At 46.1% G+C, this 25,331-nt stretch overlaps 1 long non-coding RNA gene across 1 annotated transcript in view; it reads right to left on the bottom strand.

Moving 5' to 3' along the window:
- LOC121143062 overlaps positions 1 to 17,057 on the bottom strand; it is a 52,637-nt gene extending 35,580 nt beyond the window's left edge. Inside the window, exons 1-2 of the long non-coding RNA XR_005880196.1 lie at positions 16,956 to 17,057; positions 12,348 to 12,411 (exon numbers count right to left, since the gene is read on the bottom strand). This is a non-coding gene — a long non-coding RNA (uncharacterized LOC121143062). The remainder of the gene's footprint in view (positions 1 to 12,347; positions 12,412 to 16,955) is intronic.
- Between the last annotated feature and the right edge of the window lie 8,274 nt (positions 17,058 to 25,331).

Consider the following 25,331-nt stretch of genomic DNA (forward strand, 5'->3'; position numbering starts at 1 on the left):
GTGTGTAGACACACAGGCAGGGACACACACAGGTGTGTACACATGCACCTGTATGCTCCTGTACACAGACACACAAGAACATAGAAAAGAAACTCCAAGCAGCATCCAGGCCAGCTCATAGAACTTCAGACCTGAGTTGACTTTAGTAACTACCTCCACTCATGGCAAAGCCTCGGTTACAGCCATGACCGATTTAGGAAGGAGGCAGGTACACAGTAAAGAATGAAATGCTTCCTGGCCGCCATTTCACTGTAATTTGTTTTCCTTGTTCTTTAGGAAGTTAAGATCATCGGTCCTTTTCTTTCAGGAAGAGTTCTAGTGAACACAGACATGCTTTAAAGTGATGGCGGGAGAAATGAAAGAAGGATCATGCGCATCCCAAAACCGACTCATTTTATACTCAAAGATATGAAGAATCAAATATGTTCCTTAGCAGTAAAACAAGATTTTCCTGAGGGAGTCTGGAAAATTGCCTCCCAAGTTCTGATTGATAAGCTTTCACAGGAGAAAGAGTGCATTTTGAGGTAATAAATCGCTGACTGACGTGCTCTGCACAAAGCAGTAGTGTTTGGTACCAAGCTGCAGGGATAGGAGCACAAAGGCATCAATTATCCCAAAATAGACTGGGGCAGAGTCCAGTGCAAGTGCTATTAGTTCTGTAAGCTGCGTCCACAGGGGATGGAGAGAAAGAGGGATTTGGCAATCAGCTGGTTAATTTGATCACTGTAGACAACTGCACTGTATAATTTAGGTCGGAGACAAACCCTGACCTGGAGTTCCTCATTTGGAACATTCATCAAATTAATCAAATAACTGTGAATTCTTGATTTCACTGAGCCCTGAAACAGGGTTCCAGGAACACAGATCAAGTGCCCACTTACTGTCATCGGCAACATGTGGCGTCACAATATCTGGGCATCTGTGTCTTTCCACCGTGTGCATCTCCTGCCCAGGCTTTGTGGCGGCCTCCCCTTCTCCCACCCTTCTCTGCCAAAATGAGTTTGTTTTTTGCCCTGTAAGGAAATGAATCCATAAGGAGCTTTCACAAGGGCCTTGCATGCCAGTTAGCATTGCACAAGCACAGGGCAGGCATGTAGCACTGGACAGGCATGTAGCTCTGGGCAGGCATGTAGCACTGGACAGGCAGGCATGCAGCACTGGACAGGCAGGCATGTAGCACTGGACAGGCATGTAGCTCTGGGCAGGCATGTAGCACTGGACAGGCATGTAGCTCTGGGCAGGCATGTAGCTCTGGGCAGCATGTAGCACTAGGCAGGCATGTAGCACTGGGCAGGCATGTAGCACTGGGCACACTGAGCAGGCATGTAGCACTGGGCAGGCATGTAGCACTGGGCAGGCATGTAGCACTGGGCACACTGAGCAGGCATGTAGCACTGGGCAGGCATGTAGCACTGGGCAGGCATGTAGCACTGGGCAGGCATGTAGCACTGGGCACACTGGACAGGCATGTAGCACTGGGCAGGCATGTAGCACTGGGCACACTGGACAGGCATGTAGCACTGGGCAGGCATGTAGCACTGGGCACACTGGACAGGCATGTAGCACTGGGCAGGCATGTAGCACTGGGCACACTGAGCAGGCATGTAGCACTGGGCAGGCATGTAGCACTGGGCAGGCATGTAGCACTGGGCACACTGGACAGGCATGTAGCTCTGGGCAGGCATGTAGCACTCCCTCTATGGATGCATCTCAGCAGGAGGGCTTCCTGCCTCAGTACAACCCTTGCAGCTTTTCCAGAGCCCAGCACACTACTTCTCTAGAACCTTTGCTGTCTTTTAGGTCTTTAGTCTTTTCCTTTTTCAGGCAACTCAGCAAATAAACAAATCATCCTATTTGGGGGGAGGGGAAGACAAATTCACATGCTATTAGTTTTTTTTAACTAGTGGGAACATTCTGGGATACAATGACAGTGGATATGAAGTGGATTTTAGAAGTTATGATCATTGACCCAATAAATTCTTGGGATTCTGTTTTATTTTGGGGTATTTTTTTGTTTTGTTTTTTGTTTGTTTCTTTCTTTTTGGGAAATATGTAAGATAGGGAGGGACTTAATTTTGAAGATGTACTTAGTACTGTTGTGGCTGTGCGGGGAATTTAAAAAACTTAAAGGGCAGTCATGAAGAGACACATTTCTGGAGAGTTTTTATTGCTGAGAGCAAATGTCACCAAGTGAGAAGTAGTACAAGTGTATACTGCAAGTGTGCTCATATCCAAAAGGGAGGGAGGGAGGGGGAGAGAGGGAGGGAGGGAGGGAGGGGGAGAGAGGGAGGGAGGGAGGGAGGGGAGGAAGGAAGAGAGGGAGGAAGGAAGAGGGAAGGAAGAGGAAAAGAAACTGGGCTCGGTACCTGTAACTACGCAGGTGGAAATGAAGCCCCCTCTGTAAATGAGGCCACTCCAGCATGAAGGGTGGTGTGTGTGTCATAGGCCTGCCCTGCCTCTCAGCAGCAAGCTTGGTCTACACCATGGACAAGTAATAAATCTCTGCTGAATGAATGAATGAGGAGTTTTATTTCTGTCTAATTAAATAACTCCATATGGAGAAATACCCGGGGAGCAGTGAGGAGACAGGGTCTCGCCAATTACATCAGCCAAATCAACCGTGGCAATTAATTTGGGGCAGATGCTGGAGCCAAATCCTGCAATGCAAAGGCAAAGCCACACTCACACACTTGGTCTCAGCAGCTAAAATTCACAGAAAAGGCCAGCGAGGACCAGCAGCACTTTCGGATTGTCACAATGAGATTGTGGGTCAGTTTTGTGAGTTTTTAATACTTTCCTGCAATGTCCAATCCTCTACCTCTGACTTGGAAGGAAGTTTAGAGCCACCTCATCTTGGTGTGACTTACCTGTCTCACTTCTATACAGCCAAGCATCTTGGAAGGCTCCTCTGCCATTTAATCCCGAGTCACATCTTGGCACCACTATGCTGAACTCGCGTCACCGTGGACCTCAGAACTGTTAAATCCAGAGGTTACCCTCTACCCTCACCTCTGTGACCCCTGCATCATTGTCCAAAGCCTCCTTTGACCGCAAAACAGTACTCCTGTCTCCTGTCTGCCAGCTTTTGCTCCTGTGTCCTAATGAATGATAAGTGTCCCTCTCGCTGCTGATAATGTGTAGTTTTGCTCACAGACCCTGACATCAGTCAAGTGTTCAGACAACTCTGAATTATTGTCTAGAGAGCTGAAGCTCCCACATCACATATCTAACTGCCAACAACATGTTCCGTTAAACCCCAGAATTGCCACATTGAAAAGTAACAGCCCATCTTCTGTCTGTAGGCTTGATCTCTGCTTACTGCATCACCCCAAATATGAGGGGTCTTTTGAGACCCCATAGCAACCCTGACTCAGTGCTCCAAACGGTCTCCTCAACTGTTACAGCAGGTGAGATTGTTCATGAATGTGTCCTGTTCATTTGTTCATGTATGTTCCATCCCTATGGGTGAAAATTAATTAGGTCCATCTCTCGCTTCATTAGGATTCACCACCTAATGAGAGAAGCAGACAAACCGGGCGTGGACAGCATGTCCAGCAGCTTGAGAGCATATCCGATCCTGTGGGAGTGAGGAACGGCTGAGGGAACCAAGAGGGGCTTGTAGCCAGGGATTCCTGAAGGCAGGTAGGGTAGCCAGAATGTGCAAGAATAGATAAAGCCTGTGAATGCTCCAGACCCTCGTGGGGAGTTTGAGTGCTACCCCAGCAGCAGTGTGAGTGAGCCTAACAGTGAAGGAGGAGATGCAGCACCCTTAAGAAATAAAGAGTACTTCACTAAAGCACTGGGCATGAGCTGGGGTGGTGGCGCACACCTCTAATCCCAGTACCCGGAAGGCAGAGGCAGACAGATCTCTGTGAGTTCCAGGCTAGCCTGATCTACAGAGTGGATTCCAGGACAGGTTCCAAAGGTACCCAGAGAAACCCCGTCTTGAAAAACTAAATCAATCAATTTATCAATCAAACAAACAAGGCATATCAGATGCCCAGAGATACCTATGTCTGCTCAGGTCAATTGTCTTCATTCCCTGGGTGAAAAAGTACAAAGCCAGGGCCTATGCATCTCCCACTATTTGCATTAGGAAGGGAGATCCTATAGGATGTATAAGTTTTGTGATGCATGTATAAAAATCCCAGGAGGGTGCATAATCAACTAAAAAGTAATCAGGCCTTTAATCCCAGCACTCAGGAGGCAGAGGCAGACAGATCTCTGTGAGTTCCAGACCAGCCTGGTTTACATAGTGAGACCCTGACTCAAAGAGAGAGTGAGAAAACAGTGGCTACCTCTAGAAAAATCAAAGAACAAGGGTTATTTGCTCATTTATCTCTGTTTTCTGGGTTTGAACAATGAGTGAATTACTTTTTTTTAATTGCCTAAGGGGAATACAGCAGTCACAAAGTCGCTGCAATGAAACAGAGAGGTCACTAGGGACACAGCAACAGAACAGCAGTACAAGGGGGCGGAGGAGGGTTGGCAGGCTGGAAGAGGAGGGATAGGACCCTCTTCCAATAAAGGAATGGAAGAGAAGGGAAGAAGGGGGTGCTGAGAGGTTAGGGAGGGGAGGGAGAAAAGTTTGGGAGAAGGTCTTCACCAGGGCACAGGCATCCCATCCAAGCCCTAGCTTCATGCTGCCCCACCCAACAAGAATACACAAGTTCTCCACACAGTGGTCTCACCCAACTACATCCTCCCTGACTATTTTCACCCTCAAAAGGCTAACCTGGGGGCCTGGAGAGATGGCTCAGGGGTTAAGAGTTCTTCCAGAGGACCAGGGTTCAGTTCCCAGCACCCACATAGCAGCTCACAACTGTCTAACTCCAGTTCCAAGGGATCTGATACCTTTACACCAATGTACATAAAACAAATAAATCATTGAAGTATTTAAAGTAAAAGAATTTTTTTAAAAGAAAAATAACCTGTTTCTCAGTTTGCTTACATTTCTGCTAATTTGTTAGTTTTTAAAAAAATTAAAATAAAGCCTGGTCAAAATCACAGGATTTGTAACACCAATGAAAAAAATTGCTTAAAAAAATAATAAAACAACCCACCATGCAACAGGAAAGAGTGCAATAAGAATACCCTTGTTTTTAAGAATAAGAAGGTAGGAGGTGGTATACTCAACCTGGGAAACCCCCACCCACACAGACAGCCACTCCACCCTCCCCTCAAGCACAGCACCCATCTCCGATCTGCCTGTATATTTACCTGTCCCCTGGAAAATAACAACCACAGAACTTTTTAAGAGTTAAGAGGTACGAGTCATCTCTTCAGTCCTCTCACTGAACTGCCTCTGAAAGCTGTGATTCAGTAGATTAAACGTGGAGTTTACACAGGTTCCTCACGTTCACATCAAAGGCTTGCTGGTTCCAGATCTCAATGCTATTTCCATGCCACAGAGCAGAAGTTACAGGGTCAAAAGGTAAGAACCTTTAAAATTTTAGTAGCTGCTTGTCAAGGGCTCTCCAAGAGTGCTCCAGCAACTTACACGGTTACAGACAAGCTCTTATTAGATCTCCCAGCGCACAAGAGAGACAGAAGAACAAGACAGGAAGTTAACCGCTAATCAGCAAGAACAAAGGCCACAGGAATGGTAACGACACACAGCCATGCACTTCCTGTGTCCCAGCTCTCACCCCAAGGGTCAGCCGTGTGGCTAGTGAAGATGCCCAATGCCCCCAACTGTTTTCTGGATAATCAAAGGAAAAGTATAGGGAATGCTGAAAATAAAAAAGATAAATCCACCGAAGTAACGTTCTACCACCCATGCTATGTGTGTGTAAAAATGCATGTATGTCTAAAAGACGGTCCCTAAAAAGAGATGGCAAAGATGCATTACAACATATGTAATGTATACAATTATACATTTTTATAATTCTCAAACCTACAAGCTTTTGGCTCTGGGGCTGATTAAATGCATTTCTGGTGGTGCTCTGAGGGCACTAAGAGTTGACACCGCCAACGGAAGACATTTCTGGGGGGCTGCTAAGAAAGCAGCAGGCTGGCTTGCTGAGTGTCGCTCTCCTTTATATTTCCCACCAAATGACAGATAGTGTATTGACATGTGCACATCCTTGGAGAGAAAACACGCCTAGAGAGACCCTGAACATCAATAATACCACCAGCATGGACCTGTGAAATGGGGTGGGGGAGAAGGCAGGGAATGGGGAAGACAGTGACCCTGGGGAACAGCGACATCTAACTGCACTTCTGTAAGCTTTTCTATACCATTTAAAGACACAGATATCTTGTGGTGCTTCATCTTGTGTCTGTTACTGTTCTGTGAAGTGCTATTGGAAGAAGTGCTGAGGGTCTCCTTAACCCTAAAGAGAGAAGTTCCATGGATGCAAATTGCCAAGGCGCTTCTTTTTTTTTTTTTTTTTTTTTTTTTGGTTTTTACGAGACAGGGTTTCTCTGTATTGTTTTGTAGGCTGCCGGTCCAGCCCAGCCTAGAACTCACAGAGATCCGCCTGCCTCTGCCTCCCGAGTGCTGGGATTAAAGGCGGGGGCCACCACCACCCGGCAGCCAAGACGCTTCTTAATCCTAAGGAGAAAAGATCTGTGGACACAGGAGGCTTGTGTTTCCTCCAGAAAAGTAGCAAATATTCCCAGGAGTGTCCTTGATCTGGTGATTAAAATGTGCTTCAGTCACTTAGCTCTCAAGGGGCCTGAAACACGACAGCTCCATAGGATATGATTTCACCCACACACCCCCCAGAGCAAAATCTGTACCAGGCATCTGCAAGTGCACGAGGAGCAAGTGTGGCAGCTCTAGAACCCATGGAGGAAGCATGTTGCATGGATTATATTTACCTCAAAAAGCAGAATACCTTCTCTCTGAAAAAGAACACCATAAACACAATGAGGACCATTTTTCTCCAATGTTCACTCGGAAATGCTTTCAGGATTCAGGCTCACCCCAGCCTGCCAGGTCCACCCGAACTTCAGCTTCTCCACACCCTTTGAGATGACAGTTGCTCCCAATCCCTCCAAGCAGCTTTGGCCATTAAGTCGGAATGAGGTGACAAGCCTACCCATCTGTCAGGTCAGGAATCCAAAGTAGTCCAAAGTGAAAGGTTTTCCGTCTTCTTCATTCCATTCCCCCAAATCTCACTGAACCTGAATTTAATTATTACAAAATCTGAACTGGAGACTGGAGATGACGGCGTTTCGGAGCGCTTGCTGCTCTTCCACAGCCCTGGGCTTGATTCCCAGCACCCACGGGGCAGCTTACAACCATCTGTGGGAAGGGACACTGTCTTCTGTCCCCCTTGGGCACCGAGCATGCGCATGGTACACAGATGCACGTGCAGTCAAAACAACAATGCACAGCAAATTAATTAGCTAATTAATTTTAAAATTATTGTAAAATCTGATCTGGCCAGGCATGATGCTGGTTTCAGGCCTATAATCCCAGCACTCTGGCCCAGAGACAGAGGCAGGAGGATTGCCTCAAGTTCAAGGCCAGTCTAATCAACATAGCTAACTCTAGGCCAACCTAGGCTGTGTAGTAAGACCTTTAAAAGAGAAGAAGAATACAGCTGTCTAGCTGGGTAAAGTGCTTACCACAGTCTAAAATGCCTGTGAGGCCGAGACAGAAGGGTCGCTGAGCCAGCAAGTCCAGGATCAACCTGAACAACATAGAGAGATCCCATCACATCTTAAGAAAAGCAAAATGCAAAATAAGCCGACAGAATCCGGTCGTGTGGAGTTGCTATTGGTTGTATACTTTTGACCTCTGAAGATGTTCAAAAGACAAAACTATGCATCATCTAGCTCTAAGATAGGGTCTTATGGATAGCTCATGATGGTCTCAAACTTGGAGCAATCCTCCGGCCTCACCTTCCTGAGTGTCGTCACCTTAAGACCTCCTTAATTGAGGGCTGCTACACTGCAATCAGTGATAGTGGTGAAGAAATCACAGCCACACTTCTCCAAGGCAAGAGCAATGTGGTCTTGAGCTCGAACATGCACAAAGAGCCTCATGACACCAAGGAGTCATGCTCTCACTAACATGATAATCTCAAACGAGTATATACCAGAGCTATGGTTCCCAGGCCCTAGAAAACACAGCGGGGAGGAATAGACAGAGGATGTTGGACACAAGAGTGGAAACAGATGGGAGGAATATATGCTAATGTTCTAGAGGGCAGACTTCAATTAAATGTTGTCAAGTAGCTGGCAGAAAGGCTTATGAAGTAAATGTGATGAAAAACCTGTTAACTGCTCCTATCGGTCATTGAAAAATGTGTGTGTGTGTGTGTGTGTGTGTGTGTGTGTGTGTGTGTGTGTGTGTGTGTACACTCTCCTGAAAAGAATGTTTTGTTTGGTCCTAGAAAGCAGTGGACCTTAGGAAAGTATGGAGAAGCCAATCACCAAGGCCACTGTGTGTGTTTTTGGTGTTTGTTTTTGTTGAGACAGGTTTTTTCTTTGTGGCCCTGGCTATCCTAGAACGCACTCTGTAAACTCACAGAGATTCCCCTGTCTCTGCCTCTCCAGCACTGGGACTAAACGCATGAGTCACCAGCACCCAGCACCAAGGCTACTGTTAGCAGGCACTGAGGTCACATGCAGTCCTCTTAAGGACACTCCAGACAAGAGACCTCGAAGCTCTGTAGCTCTAACCTACATTACTTCTGGCCAAAACACCTCCCATCCCACCCCGACAAAGGACACTAGCTCATGCTGTCTTCAGAAGAACTGAGGAAATCATCCTGTTTTTGTAAAACTTCCAGAAGAAAATGAAAAGCAAAGTCTGTGTGACCTTGAACTCAGTGTGTCCTCAGATATGACACCCAAATTACAATCCATAAATGAAAAAGTTAACAAATTTAAACCTCATCAAAATTAAAGGCATTCACTCTTCAAATATGAAAGTAGTTAAAAGAGAAGACGTAGATGAAAGAAAATACTTGCAAATCAGTATCTCTGTATACATAACATGTAGAGATAACACAATACACAGAGAGATGTTTGGCTGGTTTTTAGAATATAAAGAACTCACACAGAAATAAAAAAAGCAATAGTCCAGGAAAACATGGACATCATCGTGGAGTATGTGTTGGTGCTAGGAGCTGCATAGAAAGGTAGTCATTACTGTAAGTTATTAGGAAAATGAAAATAACATGTTGGAGGAGAACTCACATACATTGCTAGCAGGAATGTAAATGAAACAACTATTTTGCAGCACATTTTAGCAGGGTTTTTTATTCAGTTAAATATTTATCGTAAGACCAAGTAACTCTAACTTTCTGTCCAGTCTGGGGAACTGAAGACTGGATGTCCATACTAAAATGTGTGCGTGAATGTTCCCTGAATCAAAATTCATAACAAGCAAAAGCCAAAGCATCCTTAAAACCAGAGCAACAAATGAATGTGCCATGAGACATCTGTGATGTGGAACACAACTCCCCAGTGGCAGATAAATTCACACAGAAGGATGGGTGAGCCTTAAAAATATGTTGGACTGCAGAGAAGAATCAATGGTTAAGAGCACTGACTGCTCTTCCAAAAAACCCAGGTCTGTTACCTAGAGCCCACATGGCAGCTCACAGCCATCTGTAACCCCAGCCCTGGGGGACTGCACACTCTCTCCTGACCTCCATAGGCACTCCATAGATAGACATGCCTGAAAAACATCTATACACATAAAAATAGTTTTTTTAAAAAGCTGCTTTGCTAAGGAAAAGAAACCAGGTCCTAAAGAGTACACATTTCTATTCCACTCATGCAAAATTTAAGGATAGAGCAGTAAAGGCAGAGTTTAGGCTGGGGTGAAGGTACAGGGGACTCTCTGAAACAGAGACAAGTGTTCAGCTGGGCTGTGTTGATGGTTACAAAGGTAAGGGGTGTACTGGAAACCACCCAACTGTTTAAAACCAAAGCCAGTGGGGTTTGTTACAGTTGTTTGTCTTGGCAGGATGCATGCTAAGTAATCATTCAAACAGCAAGATGTCCCACCATCAAAAATTACTCCTTCCCTGGCAAGTGATCACTTTTGAGAAACATGTAGACCAAGAGAGAGTCTGTACCAACAGTAAACAGGACCTTGGGAAACTGGAAAGCTTCTGTATGACAAAGGACACTGCCATCAAAGTGTCAGGCTACACAAGTTCATCACTAAGAAGACTGAATGAAGCACAGAGGCAGGGGTTTGATTTTATTCAGTGTGTGTGTGTGTGTGTGTGTGTGTGTGTGTGTGTGTGTGTCTGTTGATTTGAATGAGATGTCCCCATAACTCTCCAGCACTAGATACTTGGTGGCTGTCTGAGACAAGTTGGTCAGCATGGCCATGTTTGGGGAGGTATATAAGGAGCAGAAGCCCTGAGTGGATGAAATCCTGAGTGAATGTGTGTCGTGTTGTTGACATGGGCATGATCATGCTGGGTACTTCAGTGCCTCGGTTCCACAGGAGTGGCAAAGCACTACCAGAGTGAGGCTCAAAAAGGAACAGCAAAGTTTTCCCTCCAGGTGTCAATGAGTGACCAGTGTGTGAAAAGACTGGAAACTTCTAGACTGCTCAGCCAGCAGAGACCACCTACAGAGACTAGCCAGCCCCTCCCCCTGGGCTGTCCCTAATAAACAGGCCGAGGTTACAGGGTGCAGGTGAAAGCAGATGGTCCAACAGAGCACAAGACATCTCGGAGCCTCGACTTCCCAGTACTCGTGTTTGTGTATCTGTCCTATCTTCATTCCCTGGCCACCTATCTTAGTTACAGTTTCTACTGCTGTGAAGAGATGCCATGGCCGTGGAAACTCTTTCAAAGGACATTTAATTGAGGTGGCAACTTATAGGTCAGGTGTTAAGTCCTTTATCCTTATGGTGGGGAGCATATCAACATGCAGGCAGACATGGTGCTGCTTACATCTTGATATGCAAGCAATAGGAAGTGGACTGTCTCACTAGGTGTAGCTTGAGCAAAGTAGACCCCAAAGCCCTACCTCACAGTGACGCACTTCCTCCAACAAAGCCACATTTCCTAATAGTGTTACTGCCTTTGAGGGCTACTTTCTCTCAAACCACCACAAACCTAGTCAGGGTCCCCAGAGCTTATATTTTTGGTTGTAAGCCTAGCCTGTGACGGCTGAGCTATGCCTCCAGTCCAGGGCCCCTAGATCTTAACAAGGAGGCTGTGCTGGATAGTTAGTGAGCCTCAGAGAGCCACAAGCAGAATCTTAAGACCCTGGCGGGGCCTTGAGGAATGATGTGCTTTGCTTTCAGGAGCTGTGGTGAGAGACTCTGGGGGATGCTCTCTTGATTTAGTGATTTAGTGAGCTCTCCCTTGTGCCAGGTGTCACAGGCACTTCCTGCAGGTTAGGTTTGGTTTGTAATATCAAAGACTCACGATGTCAAGGTACAATTCTGACCTTAATTGGAGGATGAAGTTACTGGTGATTGAATTCTGTAGGGTAGTAATCCGTGAGAGGATTGTTCCAGGTCTCCAAGCCCTGTATGCTTCTGCTGCCCCAGAAACACTGGAGCAGATTGCCGCATTAGTGACCCCAGGTGACAACCAAGACAGCGAATGAAAGAGGCAACACCAACCCTGACTCTATTTCTCCCTAAAAGCCTTTTCAAAAATGCTGTTAAGGGGCCAGCAAGTAAAATGGGATTGACTAAATTCGAACCCCTGGCCCCACATGCTGGTAGAGAAGAACCAAACTCTGAAGCTGTTCTCTGACTGTCACATGCAATCCATGGGCACCTGTGTGTCCCCACAGGTGGGCGTGCTCACACACAAAATAGATACAAGGTAACTTGTGCACTCACACACAAAATAGACACAAGGTAACTTTAAAACCTCTGTTACCAGAAGGTATCCTCTCACATCGCCTCTCTTAACTCTTGGTGGTCCCCAACTTTACAACTTTATCCACACCTGTCCTCTCTATGACTGTTCAATGTAACAAGTCACTGTGGGTTTTAACAGCTCCATCCCCAGCCCTCAGAGGCTAAAGCTTATGGTTCTAGACTGCATACATTTCAAACAAAACCACACACTCAGTCTGCCTACTAAAAGCCCCCAGAATAAAGCGGGCATCAGTAGCCACCTCTGGCAAATGTCTTACAGCCATGAATTCTGGAATGCAAGGTTGTTGCTGGGGCACAGGCCTGCCCTTGTGGTTTGGTGGCAGCCGTGGTACACAACGGGTACACTATCTCTGGCTCCAGGCTCTACCTCCCTGCCTGTAGGGCAATGGACAGAAAGGACTCAAAAAGCAAAGTCCGAAGGAAAGCAGCAGTGAGGAAGCATTCACCAAACCCAAAGTTCATGTGGTGGCCCACCCAAAATGTAGCTGACTGACTGGAAAACCCAGGGGCAGGCCACACTTACCAGAGTAGGCATTGCCACAGCTAAGGAAGCTCAGAACGCTGCCCAGGAGAAAGAGACCAAGGGCCTGCAGGAGATACACAAAAAAATAAAACATAGAAAGCTATTTAAATGGGCTATCTTCAATAAAAACAGTTGCTTGCAAAGTATGGAAACCTATTTGATTTATTAGCTATTGACAAAGTTGAGTTGATAGGTTCTTTTGGGGGAATGGGATTTTGGATTTCAGGTATTTTTAGAATGGATCCTGCTATGGAGCTCAGGCTAGCTTTAAACTGGAGATTTTCCTGCTCCAGTCTTTTGAATGCTAAGGTTACCAGAGTAAGCCACACTTAGCCTGACAGTGATATTTTTTGTTAATAAAATAAGTTGCACTTAGGCTAAAGATGTAGCTCAGTAACATGCTAACTTCTGGTGCACAAGGCCCCAACTTCCATCTCCAGCACAGCACCAATGAGCTGTGGTGGCACACACCTGTATAGCCTATAGCCTCAATACCTGGGAGGTGGTGCACACCTGTATAACCTATAACCTCAACACCTGGGAGATGGCGCACACCTGTATAGCCTATAGCCTCAATACCTGGGAGGTGGTGCACACCTGTATAACCTATAACCTCAACACCCGGGAGATGGTGCACACCTGTATAGCCTATAACCTCAACACCTGGGAGATGGTGCACACCTGTATAACCTATAACCTCAACACCTGGGAGGTGGTGCACACCTGTATAACCTATAACCTCAACACCTGGGAGATGGCGCACACCTGTATAGCCTATAGCCTCAACACCTGGGAGATGGTGCACACCTGTATAACCTATAACCTCAACACCTGGGAGATGGTGCACACCTGTATAACCTATAACCTCAACACCTGGGATATGGTGCACACCTGTATAACCTATAACCTCAACACCCGGGAGATGGTGCACACCTGTATAACCTATAACTTCAACACCTGGGAGGTGGAAGCAGAAGAATCAGAAGTTCAAGGTCATCTTTGGCTACACAATAAATTTAAAAGCAGCCTGGGGTATATGAGACCCTGTCATTCTGCCACTCCCCCTCCTTGTGCTCTCTCTCTCTCTCTCTCCTGATATAGATAGATACAGATATATAGATATATTCATGTATCTTGGACCAAGCATGAAGCCAATCCTAAAAATATCTCCTCCTCCATGTCGTCTCTAAAACTATCAGCAGAGACAGAACAGTAGCAAGAAGTACTGAGGCCAGAGATTTTTTTCAGCAGGCATGCTCTATTCTTCACCTTACTTCAGCAAAGGGGATGCTCGTGTGTCTATGAGCGCCACTTGGATAAGTCAGGGGAAAACACGCTCCCAGCTCTGAGTTACATAGCTTCACCTGAGACCCTGGGGACAGCATCCGCCCTGTCACAGCCCTTACCACTGACTGCCACTTGATGCTCACTACATTTGGGCAATGGACAATGACAACATTGGGAGAAAAAACTTTTCCTTCATAGTGAGCTTCTTTCTCCTGAGTGAGGAGAAAAATAAAATTAGTCTGTCTAGAATGTTAAATTTAAATGCATGATGTGTTGACCTCACTTTTCAAGAGAGCCAGTGTGAAGATGAATATCTCTCAGAAAATTCTCTTAAACATATATTGTTTTGCATATTCTGTTTTCTGTTCTTTTTAGATATGGTCTCATTCTGCAGCCCAGGATGTCCTAGATCTCACTGCTCCTGTCTTAGATTCCCAGTGCTTTCATTACAGATGTGCACATCCATTTAACAGCATTCATGTATTCAGATTAAGCATCTCTACTAGTCCAAAGCCTAAAAAAAAAAAAAAAAAAAAAAAAAAAAACAACTAAACCGAAAGGTTTTTGAGTGCTAATATGAAGCTGAAACTGAGTAGTCGTATGTGGTGGACCAAAGTCAAAATGCAGACACAACTAAAAATATAGGTTGTACAGTTTCACAGAGCTTCTACGAAATCAAGTGTGTTTCACATTTACTCTTGCATTGCTATGTATATACAATTCCTAAAGAAACCTGAAATCCTCCCTTAGTTGTTTTTCCATTTGTTTGTTTTTTATTTGTTTTGTTGTTTTGGTTTTGGTTTTTGTCAACTTGACAAAAGCTAACTTTATCTGGGAAGACAAATCTCAACTGAGAAAATGCCTCCATCAAGACTGCTTTTAGGCAAGTCTGTAAGGAATTTTCTTTATTTACTGATTGACAGTGGGTAGATGCCCCCTGTGGGCGGATGATCTTGAGTTGTATAAGAAAGCAGGCTAAGCAAGCCATGAGGGGTTAATCCAGTAAGCAGCACTCCTCCGTGGCTTCTGCTTCAATTCCTGCCTCCTGGTTCTTGCCTTGAGTTCCTGCTCTGAATTCCCTCAGGGACAGAGTGTGACCTGAGAGTTGTAAGCTGAAATATACACACCCTCCCCCGCCCAAGTTAGTTTTCCTTCTTCCTTCTTCCTTCCTCCTTCCTCCTTCCTTCCTTCCTTCCCTTTCCCTTTCTTCCTTCCTCCTTCCTTCCTCCTTCCTTCCTTCCTTCTTCTTTCCTTCCTTCCTCCTTCCTTCCTTCCCTTTCCCTTCCTTCTTTCCTTCCCTTTCCCTTCCTTCCTTCCTCCCTTCCTTCTTCTTTCCTTTTTCCTTCCTTCCTTCCTCCTTCCTTCCTTCCTCCTTCCTTCTTCCTTCCTTCCTTTTTCTTTCCTTCCTCCTCCCTCCTTTCTTCCTTTTCCCTTCCTTCTTTCCTTCCCTTTCCCTTCCTTCCTTCCTCCTTCCTTCTTTCTTCCTTCCTTCCTTCCTTCTTCCTTCCTCCTTCCTTCCTCTCTTTTTCTTTCTCTTTCTCCTTCCCTTCCCCCTTTCTTTTCTTTTTTTCTAATCACAGCAATAGAAACCTAAGAAAAACAAATCCCAAACACTTCTGATGGCAACTTAAATAAGGGATACACTAGCTGTTCTAAAGCAAAAACCCAAGTGAACCAAGATAGAAGTTTTCCACCTTAGGTAGCAAAATGTACCACATATTAATTCTACAAATAGATAATTGAATTACCATTGTCTTGCTGCCTCAGGAAGTTAATTTTTTCCAAGAAAATAACATATCACTACTTGTTTAATTTGTTCGTTGGTGTGATAAAATATCCCAGCCAAAACAACATGAGATAAAAAGGGTTTACTTGAGATCATAGTCCAAGGGCACAAGGGAAATCAAGACAGCAAAAGCTTGGAGCAGCTGATCACGTCACATCCACAAGCAGAAGCAGACTCAATGCATGCTTAGCTCACTTTCCTTTACGCAGGACTCCAGCCCACAGAATAGTGTCACCCACAAATGAACCCAATCAACACAACCCCACAGATGTGTCCAGATGTCCGTGTTACACACAGACACGCCCAGGCATCCATCAGGTTGGCAGTTAACATTCACCATCACATGACTCTTACTACAAATCTAAACACTTGTCTTTCCGGCGTCAGCCTACAGCTGCTGGCTGCATGGCTCAGTGATGAGGCACTCAGGCAGCCATCTTGGGGACACACAGAGCAAGGAGCCCACCAGGAAGTCAGGGCCTCTGGTAACAATTACTAGAAAGCTATAGAAGATGCTGGGTGACACAAAGAAAGCACAGTGGTTGAAACAGCCCAACAGAATCAATGTGCATCTCAGTCCAGGGAGCTTGGGTCTCTCGGTGTCTCCCCAGCTGAAAGTTTTGCCTGAGTTTCAGGTAGAAGTGCCTTTAAGACTCTGTCCTCCCAGGAAATCTCTTTCAATGACTTACCGTAGCTCTCACTGTGTCACTATAAATGTGACTGCTTTGTAGTATTGATAGTTATGCCCCATATTTCTGATAGAGCTTAGCCTTTCTTTAAAATTAAAACTCAGGGGATGATGGTGCATCCCTTTAATCCCTGCACTCAGGAGGCAGAAGCAGGTAGATCTCTGTGAGTTCCAAGGACTACATAGTGAGAGAGAGCCTGTCTAAAAATAAATTGAACTGAAACTTTCTCCTTCCCCTTATTCCTTCATCCCTCCCTCCCCCTTCTTTCCTCTCTCTCTTTCTGACACAGTCTCATGTAATTGGAGCTTGTTTTGAACTCCTGACTTGCCCCCTCCTCTTCCTCCTTCTTCTCCTTGAATTTGAAATAATAATTACGCATTATTACGAAGGACTCATAAGCTTCAATCTGAAAATCCCACACCCCTCCAAGCAGAGCCTAGAAACAAGATGCACAGCTGGAACTCAGCCCCAGCACCGGAGCACTGCTCCCCTGAGCTCCAGAGGGCCTGCAGTGCATGCCTCTTCTGCGTGTATTTCTGTACTGGTCCCCGTCTCAACAGCTCTTTCCCTCCAACAGTGACACACACACACACACACACACACACACACACACACACACACACACACCTTTTCTAATGCCCAACTTTGAAATGGCAGGAGCTCAAATCATATTTTGGGTTGTGTGGTTTTTTTCAGTCATAGCCTCCTCATTGCAAAGCACAGAGTCTACCCCTCCCCAGATAACAGTCTCCTTGTGGCATCAAACGGCAGCTCCTGGCCATTCCATGCTTCTCCAGCACAAAACTCCCCCTGCAGAGTCTAGCCGTGGTCCCTTACTTTGCTCACCTCTTATCTCAGGAACTAGACTCACCAGTAGAGCCCCAAGCCCAGCACATCACAGTTACAACTGTCAATATCGGAGCCCCAACTGCCAAGGTCTTTCCCATGGTGCTCTTGGGCACCAAGCCAATCAGAGAGAGCTGTGTGAGGCTAGTGTCCTTGCATGTTCTGCGGTAGTTAGATGTAGTTAGAGGAGAGGTTTTCTGGTTGGAACACAGAGAGGGGAGAAGAGCTAACTAATAAACAAGCCAATTCAAATCTGGTGATGACAGAACCTAAAGTTTCTGACCAATAAATGACCAAAATTTCCCAAAAGGCTTTTTTGGAGGTGTGGGTGGGAGTCATGTTATATAGAACACATTTTTAATAAAGAGGTTTGGTTGGTTCTGGGGGACTCTCGTTGGTACCTGCACTGCTTGGCCTTGGTGACAACATCCATCCTCAACAATTTATGCACATTCCTGGTCGTCCCCCCTCACAAGAGGCTGAAAGTCTTAACAATCCCCAGACTCTTTGTTATTATTGGGTAACCCTTCCTGGGTGTCTGTAATAAAGCTACACACGAAATCAAAGTCTGCATTGTTCTGGTGGCTCTTCTTAGATTCTCGGTGTCTCATTGAGGGAGCCTTTGTTCCCGCAAGGTAAAAAAAAAAAAAAAAAAAAAAAAAACCCAGAAACCCACATATTACAGGCCATTTACTCAGCTGTCACAATACCAGCAGTGGGAGAGTCGCTATGCGTGGGAGATGATGTCTACAAGGATCACTCCCCTTTAAAGCGGGGTGCTTAATTACTGTTTTAGGGGGCAGTTAATGAGTGGAATGTGTAGAAGATTAAACACATTTGGTTCGGGAGGACCAGTGCGATGAAAGCAAGCCCCAGTCCTTCACATGTGGAGAGGAAAGCTGAGTACTACGTGTCTCAGGAATCTCTTCTAAACCCCACCCACCGCGGGCTTAACAAGAGCTGGCAATGCCCATGAAGCCACCCAGCCCTGAAAGTCACTCCCACAGGACATGGCAGTCACTGCACCACAGTTGATTCAGCACCCCCACCACTGAGACCAAAGGGGACAATGCTGGCACTGGACTAGGAAGTCCAGAGTTCACCCGTCCTCATCATGATACCAGGAAGGGACAGCTGCTCTCCCTGAGGGAGCTCCACCTCAGGGCGAAGCTGGGAGCGCGTACACTTAAACTGAAGAGGCAAAGTGAGGTATCACAACAGAAAGGTGAACAAAGGATTATGGGATCCCGGAGCTGGAGATGATGAAAGGCTGCAACAAAGAAGGGATATCTGAGCCGGGCTTTGAAGGAGGAAGAGGTCTACAGATAGTCACAGCGCAGATGCTGTGGAGGAAATACAAACAAAACGTCCACGGGAACAGGGGGACCAAATCCGCAAAGCAGTTTCAACTTGCCGTGTGGCACGGCAGCCCTGGTCATGCTTTCAGGTACGATATGAGTCAGAAGAATGAACGTAAAGCGTGCTCTTCCGTCCCTGCTGAAACTTGAAAATCGAGTTTGTACTGCCCAAAAATTACCTGACACCCAAGTCAATGCCCAAAGATTTTACTCAATGGGTAGGCAGAAGTTAAAACTCAACTGAAATCTGAAAGATAAAGGCAATGGAAGAAGGGCAAGGCTGAGGTGTGCTCTCCGGTCCCAAGCTGATGCTCAGTTTCTCTCAGGCCGTTCAGGACTAAGCGCTAGCGCTCCACGGGTGTATTAGATGTGACTTCTCCAGCTGGAAGCCAGCAAGGAATGAAAATGTACCGGCTGAGACGGGGATGTGGCTCGTAGGTAAAATGCTTGCTATGTAGAACGAGGACTTGAGTTCCGATCCCCAGCATTTGTATCAACGCTGCGCAGAGGTGACTTGCCTGTAATCCCAGCACGTGGAAGGCGGAGCCTACGGTGATTACCGAGACCAGACCCATTGGCAAGCACGGGATTAAGGCGAGGAGCCTTTCTTCAGTATACAATGGAGAGAGAAATCGAAGGCTACATCCGACATCGACCTCTGGCCTCCACACAAATGCGTGCCCATGCATACGCGAACATGCGCACACACATGAGTGCACACACACGAGTGCACACCGTGTCCTAGTGCACACAGGAAAAGGAAGAACACTGAAGAGAAAGCAATGCCTGGCTACGGGGGTCCCAAAGGCCTGGAACTGGGGGGCAACAGTGGTCTCCTGAGCCTGAGGAAAGGAGCAAGCATCTCCTCTGCTTTAGCCTGATTTCCCCGCGCAGCCCCTGCGCACCCTTCCACAATTGAGACTACAGAGCACCCACTACACCAGAAAGTAGGTTTTATAATTATTTTCATTGTAATGTAGGTCATTTTCTGACGTGTCAGATGAACAGACTGTTTACATGGCTACATCACTCCAGCACTGTCCCTCAAAGACATCTTGCCACTTCCTTTTAGCACACACACACACACACACACACACACACACACACAAACTAGCACTTTGCAATACATGATCAAACTGTTCATGAAATGCTTTCTAGCTTTATCATGTAATTACTTTGGAAACACTTAAATTCAGACATAAAACAGACTTTTACTGAAGCAGATTGAAAGGACTAAAAATTAGTCTTTCAAAAACTGCTGAAGCTAACCTCTACACAAGGAAAGAGAATATAAAATTATAGAGCAAGGCATGATCCTATATGCCTTTTGTCCCATCACCTGGGAGAGAGATGAAGGCTGAATCTGAGGTATAGGCAGTTGTGAACTGCCATGTGGGTGCTGGGAATTCAACACGGGTCCTCTTCAAAAGCAGACACTGTTCTTAACCTCTGAGCCATCTCTCCTACCCCAGATTGTCGTGTGTGTGTGTGTGTGTGTGTGTGTGTGTGTGTGTGTGTGTGTGTGTGTGTGTGTTCTTGATGCTTGATGAACCCCAGAGATATGCCTGGTTCTGCCTTCTCAGTGCTGGATCATAAATCCGTGTCTTTACTTCCTGTTTTCCACATGGGTTCTGGGGGTTTGAACTTGGGTCCTCATGCTTACTCAGATGGAGGCTGAGGCATCTCTCCAATTTTGCCTCTACAGCCTCCATCTTCTTTCTCCATGGTCTCTTCCCACTGTGTCCTTTGACTGTCTGTCAAGTGGTTGGGCTACCCATCCCCATAGGCTCCTGGGCTGGGATGCGTTTAGCTGATATCTCTGACTCTCACCTGCAAAAAGCAGATGACCCTGGGACAAGCTCACCAGAGTTTACTAAGGATTGAACGTGGCTTTCCCCATAGACAGCACATTTATCTGCAAGTGACCTGGACCAACCTTACCGCTTTTCTGTCTGTGTCCCTCTTGTGTATTTGCATTTTCAACCTTGTCCCTTTCTGCACTGCCTTTTTATTGCCTCCCCTTACTCTTTCTCCTCCTCCTCCTCCTCCTCCTCCTCACCATCATCATCTCCTTCCCTGTCATCCTTCATAGCATAGCTCCTTTCAGGAAGCTGGGTAGGCACCTGGTCCCCAAGCACTGCCCTTCTCCCTACTCCTCCTGTAGTGGGGACATTCCATGTACCCATCAACTATAAGATGCCCTGGTGACTGTGGTGTCAGGCCACCTGCAGTGGAGTCCCTGCTGTGTGAAGCACTACTACAGACAAATTACTCCAAGAGCTGGTGTCCTGCCTCCTGGGACCATCTAGTAAAGTCTCTTCAGACCATGCTGAACTCCGTTCCCAGAGTCACCCGGAACTGGAGGCTGTGTTGCAGGTGTCAGGCCCAGAATCGTTCTGTGTATTCTAACTAAGCCCTGGAATGGAGAGACAGACAGTGTCTGCAAAAATAATCACCAATCCTTTTAAGTCAAAAACCATTAGCCCTTATCACCAACATCTCGAACGGCAAACTTCTGAATTATAATGATCTTTACAGCGGAAGGCTGAAGTCTTTCATTGCTGCAGAGCTGTGCTGTGACCACGGAAACCAAGATCAGCTCACATGTGCTTCCTTGGAAAAGACCTGGTCTGGAAATGGAAGTCAGGAATACTCCCTGCCAAGCAGGTGACTACATACAAAACATGCTAAAGGCAGATGTGCAATACAAAATAGTGTGATGTATCAGCTATCAATTAAAAGATGGATTTTAGTTCCAGGCACAGAAGTATATGCCTTTAATACCAGTACTCGGGAGGCAGAAGCAGGTGGATCTCTGTGAGTCTGAGGCCAGCCTAGTCCATATAGTGAGTTCCAGGACAGCCGGGCTATGCAGAGAGAAATCCTGTCTCAAAACGATGGGGGGTGGGGAGAAGAAGATGCGTTTTAGCGAGGCATGATGCTGCAGGTCTGTATCCCTGCACTTGGGGCAGAGGCAATAGATCAGGAGATCAAGGCTATTCTCAGCAGCTACAGGAAGTCTGAGTTCAGCCTGGGCTTCATGAGACTCTGACTAAAAAGACAAAACTGAATTTATTGAAAAAACTCTAGCAAAGCTAATGTCTTTGGTACTTCAACCCAATAGTTCTACTTTTCAGAGTTCTCTGGTAGTCAAGTGGTTAGTATTCAGTGCTCTCACTGCCAGGTATGGGAGTCCTGGATTCAATCACAGGTCAAAGAAGGCTTGATTTGGCACATACCTTTAATCCCAGGACTCTGGGAAGCAGAGGCAGGTAGATCACTATGAGTTCCAGGCAAGCTGGGTCTACATAGTGAAACCTTATCTCAGAAAGAAAAGAAATTTCTTCTAATTCCACTCATATCTGTATGCAGGGTGATAATGGGATGGGTATTGAAAAAAAATAGCCTCAAAGTCTATCAAGAAAGGAGTGGACAAATGAGTTATGCCAATTCCACTCAAGGACTATTGCTTATTTTTTTAAGTGCATGGAAACGGGACCTGGGGTGTCACTCACTGACAAAGTACCTGCCTAAAATGCGTAAGGCATTGGATTCCATGTCGAGAAACACATTCACACTTACATTCACATCTTCCAATGTTGTGTGTATGTAACCCAGAAAAGAGACCTCAGCTGGGGAAGCCTGTGTCCATCCTGCAAGGGTTCGGGGTTCAGGGTCCAGCTCACAGAGGGAAAGGGCCAGGAAACCCCAAGAAAAATATATCCAAAAGGATACACAGCCAGGAGGGGTAGTGCACACCTTTCATCCCAGGAGAGAGAGGCAGGCAGATCTCTGTAAGTTCAAAGCCAGTCTGGTCTATATAGGAAGTTCCAGGTTAGCCAGAACTACACAGTGAGACCCTGTCTCAAAAAGCTCAAAAAGGGGGATATAGGTGGGGGACAAGCTGGAGAGACAACTTAACATTTGCTAGGACCTGGGTTCAGTTCTCAGAATGCACAATTAGTTGTAACTCCAGTTCTAGGGATCCGATGCCCTCATCTGGCCTCTGAGGATACCAGGTACACAGGTGGTGCACAGATATGCGTGTACACAAAGTACTCAGGCATGGAAAATAAATCTTTTTCCTCCCCAGAGACAGGCTTTCTCTGTATAACAGCCCTGGCTGACTATCCTGGAGCTCGCTCTGTAGACCAGACTGGCATCAAGCTCACAGAGATCGCCTGCCTCTGCCTCTCAAGTGCTGGGATTAAAGGCGTGTGCCACCACACTTGGCTATTTTTTTAAAAAGTGTAAAAACTGTGTTTCTAAAAATGAGAAACTCTTCACTGGAGACCTCCCAGCCCGGAGGGTCCACTGTGTTAAGCAGAGAACTGAACAAGTCTGATTTGGGCAGAATGAGGACAGAAGGTGAAAGTTTAGCCTTGGCAACAATGGGAAGGTTACCACCGCTTCCTGATCTCCACTTAGCCTCCCTCCTTGTCTGGTGGCATCCAGGGAAAGTCAGGCTGTGTTGCTCCCTGAGCTCCTCCCTGTCCTGCAGCCCTCTTCTCCCTGCAGGGTTCAGAGTTGGCCCTGGGGCTGGCATCTGCTGCCTGCATGTTTTGTCACGTTCAGGACCCTCAGGAAACTTTTCGTTACCCTGACTTTCAGACAGATAAGCCACCAGAGTAAACAGCTTGGGAGGCGCACCCGGCCACACACCTACAAGACCCCGACGTTTCAACCATTAGCACATGTCAAAGTGCTTTAAGATTGAGTAAAACGATTAGTCCCTTGCCCTTAGAAGCCTTTTTCCCCCACCGGAGGGAGTTTTCTCTCTCGGTTTCCATTTCCTGAGAAATACCAACAATCAGCAAGCTTTGATAATGCCGAAAAATCTGGGACAGAAAAAAAAAAGTCACAGCCTCCTCTGTGGGGCACCTAGCCACCTCAGAGATGGTGTGAGCAAGAGGGAGCTTTTCCAGGTAGAAAAAATAGCCATGAAAACCTTAGAGCGCAGGTATGGAGACTGTCTTGGGGCTGAGGGCAGGGTGTGGTGTGCCTGCTCGTTTAATGGATGCTTCCCAGTGATCCCATCTCTCGGGTCAGTGCTGATCACCCAAAGAAAATGGTGAGTCCAGATTTCAGGAAGAAGTGGTAACACACAAAGCTGCCAACTCTCTAGATAAACCAGGTTTTGAAATCTGAGTAACAGTAAATAGATTCTCATCCAAGCTCCCGTGAACAGCCCCCATTAAGCTGACTGGGTCACCCAAAAAAAAGTCATGAAAGTAGAAGGGGGTTGTTTGGGAAGAGGAAGGGGATGAGCAAGAGTGGGAGGGAGACAAGACAGGGTGACGGAGCGAGAATGATCAAAATACATGGTGCATATGTGTGAAAATGTCATAAATGAAACCCATTATTATGTGCAATTAATATATGCTAATAAAAAACAGCTAAAGAATTCAAATCATAGGATTCTCTTCATTCTAGACCTGCTCTGAAATCTGGGTCCCGACCTAGGTTTTTCAGTGAAGGTTTATTGGTTAGCCGTGTAACTGTGAAATAAACAAGAACACAAATTAGGATGCAGTTTTCTTTCTGCCTCTTTGGGAACGAGGGAAGTTTCTAGCATGGAGCTTCCTCAGCTCTGTACCCCAGGCAGGAGGCTCCATGGGGGGCTAGCTCTCAGCATATCCCAGTCAAAAGAAGGAGAAATTCTACTGTACTGTACACACAGTGGGGGAGTATGGTTAAACATAGTCTATTGTGCTTTTCAAACTTTTCTTACCACAAAGAAATGAACGTGTCTGGCGTGAAAAACACAGATTCCCCTGGAGGTACTATACACAGTGTAGAAAATATCATTGGAGCGAGGATGTAGTCAGTGACTCTGCTTAATACACACAACGAAGGCCCTGGGTTCATTCTTCTACAGCAAAGACAACACACACGCACGCACGCGCACACACACACGCACGCACGCGCACACACACACGCACGCACACACACACTCACACACACATACACACACACACAGAGACACACACTCACACACATACACACACACAGAGACACACACTCACACACACTCAGGAAAATTAAACATCATTGCATGCACAATTACTTATTGCAATTAAACTTGAATGTGGGGCTGAAGAGGTGTCACTTGCTGTTCTTACAGAGGACCGAGTTCGGTGGCCAGCACCCATGCCAGCTGACTGACAATCACCTGTAATTCTAACTCCAGGAGATCCAATCCCTCTTCTGGCCTCAGTGAGTACTGCACACACAGATACATTTAAAAAAATCTTTAAAAGCCAAAATGGGACTGGAGAGGTGGTTCAGAGGTTAAGAGCACTACCTGCTCTTCCAGAGGACCTGGGTTCAATTCCTCGAGACCACTTGGTAGTTCACAACTGTCTATAACTCCAGTTCCAGGGAATCTGACACCCTCACACAAACATTAGCAAAATACCACTGTATATAAAATAAAAATGAATTAAAATTTTTAATGCGAATAGAATGAAAACATTTAGAAGAAGCTTCTTGACAGTACTTGGCTATACGCAGGCTAACTTGCTCTGAGTTCTCTTTGACAGACATCATGCGTTTGGTTCTGCTGACCCTGGATCCTCAGAGTGCAGAGGAAGCTTGGCTGTAAACACAAATCCATTTTGCTCTCTGCCTTGGTTTGAGTCAAGTCACTCCTGCTACTCACCCACCTTCTCAATTTCTCATTCTTTCTGGCACAGAGCCGTCCTAATGCCCTCTGACATGGAACTGCTCCATGCTGGATGCTCGGCTAAAATGCACAGTATCCCAGGATGTGCCTCAACCAGCTTGGTGCTCCAGGACTATTAATTGGTAAGTGGCTTTTCTACATTTATCCAGATTAAATGTGCACTCCCTTTTTTTTCTTTTTTCTTTTTCTTTGGTTAACAGAAATTCTTTTCAAAGAAAACATTTAAAAGTTGATTTCTTTTTTTAATCATGGGGGAGGGGCATTAGCAAGTATGGGCACGCGAATGCAAGTACAGGCATAGGAGACCAGCAGCGGCATCACATCCTCCGGTAG

This window comes from Mesocricetus auratus, unplaced genomic scaffold (assembly GCF_017639785.1).
Source record: "Mesocricetus auratus isolate SY011 unplaced genomic scaffold, BCM_Maur_2.0 Super-Scaffold_100011, whole genome shotgun sequence".
Classification (NCBI taxonomy): Eukaryota; Metazoa; Chordata; class Mammalia; order Rodentia; family Cricetidae; genus Mesocricetus; species Mesocricetus auratus.